The sequence below is a fragment of the Pan troglodytes genome, chromosome 19 (genome assembly GCF_028858775.2).
Source record: "Pan troglodytes isolate AG18354 chromosome 19, NHGRI_mPanTro3-v2.0_pri, whole genome shotgun sequence".
Lineage (NCBI taxonomy): Eukaryota > Metazoa > Chordata > Mammalia > Primates > Hominidae > Pan > Pan troglodytes.
Window position 1 is genome coordinate 36,646,030 of NC_072417.2, and position 6,403 is coordinate 36,652,432.

The window sequence follows — 6,403 nt, forward strand, 5'->3', positions numbered from 1 at the left end:
GGTTTTGGATAGGTTGGCTGTAGATAGTCATTGAATGTGGGAGAACAGCCTAGAGAGCTATTGATGACAGAAACTGACAAATAGAATGTAGAATATTAGCTTGTGAGGAGGAAGGGTTTGGAGTAACAGGAAAGTAGTCATTGAGTATGTGAGGAGCTAGGAGAACATGGAAATCTTTCTTCTCCTACAGCAGTCTCTATCTGAAAAACCATCAGGGAGATAGTTTATTCGAAAATAGTTTTGCTTAGCTAAGATAAGGATGCAATTACGGAAGAAAGAATGAAAGAATGTTTTACAGTGGAAAGCAGGTTCCAGGGCCATGAGAGGAACCTCGAAAGGTTCAACAGTAGTGCCATGAGTTCATAGAAAATAGGAAGCAAGCGGCCAGGCACAGTGGCTCATGCCTGTAAATCCCAGCACTTTGGGAGGCCGAGGCAGGCGGATCACGGGGACAGGAGATAGTGACCATCCTGGCTAACATGGTGAAACTCTGTCTCTACTAAAAAAAAAAAAAAATTAGCCGGGCATGGTGGTGGTGCCTATAGTCCCAGCTACTCGGGAAGCTGAGGCAGGAGAATGGCGTGAACCCAGGAGGCGGAGGTTGCAGTGAGCTGAGATTGTGCCATTGCACTCCAGCCTGAGGGACAAAGCAAAACTCCGTCTCAAAATAATAATAATAATAACATAAAATAAAATAAAAATAAGGCCAGCACAGTGGCTCACCCCTGTAATCCCAGCACTCTGGGAGGCCAAGGCGGGTGGATCACTTGAGGTCAGGAGTTCAAGACCAGCCTGGCCAACATTGGGAAACCTGGTCTCTACTAAAAATATAAAAAATTAGCTGGGCGTGATGGCACATGCCCATAATCCCAGCTACTCAGGAGGCTGAGGCAGGAGAATCACTTGAACCTGGGAGACGGAGGTTGCAGTGAGCCGAGATTGTGCCACTGCACTCCAGCCTGGGTGATAGAGCGAGACTGTCTCAAAAACAAAACAAAACAAAACAAAATAGCATTTGAGAGAGAAGCAAGGGACAGATAGATATAACTATTTTAGAGGTTACCTCAAGCCTAACAAGATGGTGGCTTCCTGCTTAGCAGGTGGTCTTCCAGGAACCCAAAGCCCCAGACCCAATAGTGGGTTCAACAGAACTATCCAGCAGCTGCTTCACCAGAGTGTGTGAGGTGGAAGAGAAGAGAGAAGGACAGAAGCAGCCCATGGAACTGATGAGAACACTCCATTCTCCTCAACCCCCAGGAAAAAAAACACTTAAGAGAGACAAGGCCTGACAGAAAACAAATTTTTGAGAACAATGTCCCCAGATAGCGCAGAAAGCTGCCAAAGGAGTTCCTCGTGCTCTCCTATGAAGCAGTGTGTCTCCGCTATAGACTGAATGTTTGTGTTCTCCCAAAATTCATGTACTGAAATCCTAACTCCCAATATGACAGTCCTGGGAGGTGATTGGGTCATGAAGATAGAGCCTTCATGAATGAGATTAGTGACCTTATAAAAGGGACTGTAATCCTAGCACTTTGGGAGGCTGAGTTGGGTGGATCACCAGAGGTCAGGAGTTCAAGACCAGCCTAGCCTAGCCAACATGGTGAAACCCCGTCTGTACTAATAAATACAAAAATTAGCTGGGTATGGTGGCAGGCACCTATAATCCCAGCTACTCAAGAGGCTGAGGCAGGAAGAATTGCTTGAACCTGGGAGGCAGAGGTTGCAGTGAGCCCAGGTCACACCACTTCACCCCAGCCTGGGTGATAGAGCAAGACTCTGTCTCAAAAAAAAAAAAAAAAAAAAACCAAAACGGCGGGGGAACTCCTGAGAGCTCCCTCACTAGACACCAAATCTGCCAGCACCTTGATTTTGGACTTCCCAGCCTCCAGAACTATGAGAAATAAATTTGCTTTCTTTTCTTTTTTCATTTTTTTCCTTTCTTTTTCTTTTCTTTTCTCTTTTCCCTCCTCTGTCTCTCTCTCTCTCTCTCTCTCTTTCTTGCTCTCTCTCTTCCTCCCTTCTCTCTCTCTCTCTCTTTCTTTTAGATGGCCTTGCTCTGTCACCCAGGCTGGGGTGCAGTGGCATGATCACAGCTCACTGCAGCCTTGACCTCCTGGGCCCATGCAGTCCTCCAGCCTTAGCCTCCAGAGTATCTGGGACTGCAGGCACATGCCATCACACTCAGCTAATATAAAATGTTTTTGTGGAGATAGGATCTCATTTAGTTGTCCAGGCTGGTCTCAAACTCCTGGGCTCAAGTGATCCTCCTGCTTTGGCCTCCCAAAGTGCTGGGATTGCAGGAGTGAGTCGCCATACCCAGCTGAGAAATAAATTTCTGTTTTTTGTAAGCCACCCAGTCTATGGGAGTCTGTTATAGTAGCCCGAATGGACTAAGATAGTCCCCAAGGAAAGTCTTTCTGGCTTGGTCCATAGGCAGATGATTTCCTCGCCCCCACAGTGCAGACCCCAGTGAGAGGTCCTTCATCCACTGGCATTTCAGCTTTAGTTATTCTCCTTTGGAGATTTTGTGTTTTGTTTGAAGGAAGGACACTATATTCTACAGTGTCCTGGAAGAGATATGCTGACACAAAGTGCAAGCCAAAAGCAAAGCAATCAAAAGTGATAGCCTTCTTTCCTTTCCTATCTTTCTGATTCTAGTGCTCTGGCTCCAGTCTGGGGACATCATGTGGCAGGCAGATAAAACCAACACTCACAGAGGCCTCATTGCAATACATACTGTCTGAGAGGACAATATTTAACCAAAGAACCTCAAGAGGCTGAAACCCTTCACTCCAAACTCTGAATCTTGGCTCAAAAGGCAAACATCAAATTAACTCTGGGTTAGAAGATAAAAGCTCCATGATGCAGAAAGTGAGGGCCTATAGCTTCTTTTTACTTACTTATTTATTTATTTATTTATTTATTTATTTATTTATTTATTTATTTTTGAGACAGAATCTCGCTCTGTCACCCAGGATGGAGTGCAGTTGCGTGATCTTGGCTCACTGCAACCTCCACTTCCCAGGTTCAAGCGATTCTCCTGCCCCAGCCTCCCAAGTAGCTGGGACTACAGGTGCCCGCCACCATGCCCAGCTAATTTTTGTATTTTTAGTAGAGACAGGGTTTCACCATATTGGCCTGGATGGTCTCGAACTCTTTACCTTGTGATCCGCCCGCCTCGGCCTCCCAAAGTGCCAGGATTACAGACATGAGCCACCACGCCTAGCCTTATTTATTTATTTTTGAGACAGAGTCTTGATGTATCACCCAGGCTGGAGTACAGTGGCAAGATCATGGCTCACTGCAACCTCCGCCTCCCAGGCTCAAGTGGTTCTCCTGCCTCAGCCTCCAAATAGCTGGGATTACAGGTGTGTGCTACTATGCCCAGCTAATTTTTATATTTTTAGTAGAGACGAGGTTTCACCATGTTAACTAGACTGATCTCGAACTCCTGACCTCAGGTGATCCGTCCACCTCAGACTCCATAAATGCTGAGATTACAGGCGTGAGCCACCACACCCGGCCACCCATAGCTTCTTAGTGGTCACTTGGCACAAACAAGGAAGCCTTGTCCCTGCTTAGACAACTCAAGGCCACTTAAGGACAACCACCAAAATCAAAAAGAAAGGGTACCTCATGACTTTAGGGCTAGCTGTGTCCCATCAAAGTGGAAGGCCAGGTCCTGGCCTTAGCATAGGACCTTATCGGAGAGCAACGAGGGGAGAGGCTTCAGAGTGAAAAAACCAGCCAGGCACGGTGGCTCACACCTGTAATCCCAGCACTTTGGGAGGCTGAGGTGGGTGGATCACTTGAGGTCAGGAGTTCAAGACCAGCCTGAACAACATGGTGAAACCCTGTCTCTACTAAAAATACAAAAATTAGCCGAGCATGGGGGTGCACACCTACAATCCCAGCTACTTGGGAGGCTGAGGCACGAGAATCACTTGAACTCTGGAGGCAGAAGTTGCAGTGAGCCAAGATCACACCACTGCACTCCAGCCTGAGTAACAGAGCGAGACTCTGTCTTAAAAAAAAACAAACAAACAAAAGTGAGAAAACTGGGCCTGGTTCCAGCTCTGCCATGACTGGCTGATCAACCCCGGACAAACCACCACACCTGTCCCAGCCTCTGCTTCCTTATGCATCAACAGGAAGGTAATAATGCCCATCACGCAGGGCAGTGGTGAGGCTCAGAAAGCATATTAGTAGACCACGTGGAAGAATTCTGCTTACCCCTGTTTTGAAGGAGCGATTAATCATGTATAGAAATTAGGTGTGAGTCTCAGGATGTTAGAGGCCAAGGTGGGTGATATTAAGATGTAATTCCATCATTGCTGCTGTGATTATCATCATCCTCGTATTCTTCCGATTTCCTCACCTCCTACTTTATTTAATGGTTTCAGCAAACCTGTGAGGAAGGTAAGGAAGGGCAAATAATAACGATGTCCATTTTAGAGGGGAAAGAAAGGCAAGAAGAGTTTAAATGTACTGTCAAACGCTGCCTGGCTGGTTTGCATGACAGGGCTTTCTCTTCAACCTAGTTCAGGAGCTGAACATTCCCATCTTCAGAATAGGTGCTAGTCAAGACCAGAGTCCTTCTATGGATGAAGTGTAAGACAAAAAAAAAAAAAAAGAGAGAGAGAGAGAGAGACGTGTATATTAGGTGACTAACAGACATTAAATAATGGGCATGAGGGTTCTTTCTGGGGGTGATGACAATATCCTAAAATTAGATTATGGTGATGGTTTTACAACTCTGTAAATATAGTAAAAAACATATATTTGTACACCTTAAGTGAATTTCATAGAATGTAAATTATATGTCAGTCAGGCACAGTGGCTCACGCCTGTAATCCCAGCACTTTGGGAGGCTGAGGTAGGCAGACTGCCTGAGCTCAGGAGTTTGAGACCAGCCTGGGCAACATGGCAAAACCCCATCTCTACTAAAAATGCAAAAATTAGCTGGGTGTGGTGGCTCACACCTGTAATCCCAGCTACTCAGGAGGCTGAGGATCACTTGAACCCGGGAGGCAGAGGTTGCAGTGAGCCAAGATTCATGCCACTTCACTTCAGCTTTGGTGACAATGTGAGACCCTGGCTCCAAAATAAAAAATAAAAATAAATAAATAAATAATATTCCCAACAAAGCTGTTAAAGGACATACCATTTTTTTTAATGGGCAAGATGAAACTACTGTGGCTATGGATGCATATTTGAGTGATAAAACTCTAAAGAAATGCAAGGAAGTGTTTAGCGTGAATGTCAAGACTCCTTTCAGGCACAGGGAGGGTTTTGTGATTAGAATGGGGCACAGGAAGGCGCTTCTGGGGTGGGCAGCAGGTGCTATTTCTTGACCTGAATGATAGTTACAAGGGTATTTACCTTATAATAACTCATTAAGCACGACTTGTTTTGTGTAGTTTTCTGTATCTGTTTTCTTATATAATAAAATGGTTGTTAAAAATAGGGGAAATCAAGTATGAAATAACACCTGTGTCAAACATACTGTAGAGTGGCCCCCATTAGCCCCACTTCCTGGCATTCATGTCCTTCTGTAATCCCCTCCCCTTCAGTGTGGGTGGTAACGTGACTTGCTTCTAATCAATAGAAGGCAAAGGCAATGGGATGTATGTGATTACGTGTTTATGTGGTTATGCTATGTAAGATTTTGTGTCAGCCGGGTGCAGTGGCTTATGCCTGTAATCCCAGCACTTTGGGAGGCTGAGGCAGGAGAATCACGAAGTCAGGAGTTCGAGACCAGCTTGGCCAACATGGTGAAACCCCATCTCTACTAAAAATACAAAAAAAAATTAGCCGGGCGTAGTGGCAGACATCTGTAATCCCAGCTACTCGGGAGGCTGAGGCAGGAGAATTGCTTGAAACTGGAAGGCGGCGGTTGCAGTGAGCCCAGATCACGCCACTGCACTCCAGCCTGGGCATCAAGAGTGAAACTCCATCTCAAAAAAAAAAAAAAAAAAAAAAAAAGATTTTGCGTCATCTGGCTAGGAGACCCTCTCCCTTATTGTCTTTGAGGAAGCAAGCAGCTGTGTTGCAAAGGCCTATGGGGTAAGGAACTGAGGGTGGTCTCCAGCCAACAACCAGAAAGCAACTGAGGCCCTCAGTCCAGCAACTCACAAGGAACTGAAGGCTGCCAACGACCATGTAATTTGGAGGCAGATCCTTCCCCATTGGAGCCTCAGATGACCCTGTGTCCCCAGCTGACATGTTGATTGCAGCTTGTAAAACTCTGATGTAGGAGCCTCAGCTAAGCTATGCCCTGACTCCTGACTCACAGGAACTGTGAAATAATATCTATGTGTTATTTTAAACCATTAAATTTGTGGCAATATTCTTACATAGCAACTGATAAGTAGCAAATTATGTTTAGAGATCCTCTGAGACT

General features: G+C 45.7%; 1 pseudogene across 1 annotated transcript in view; it reads right to left on the reverse strand.

The window, feature by feature from the left end:
- The window catches only part of LOC104002875 (uncharacterized), a 28,266-nt pseudogene extending 22,041 nt beyond the window's left edge, over positions 1–6,225 (reverse strand). The window contains exon 1 of the transcript XR_010153415.1: positions 6,136–6,225. The product of XR_010153415.1 is annotated as an uncharacterized LOC104002875 (transcript). The remainder of the gene's footprint in view (positions 1–6,135) is intronic.
- Positions 6,226–6,403: the final 178 nt, after the last annotated feature.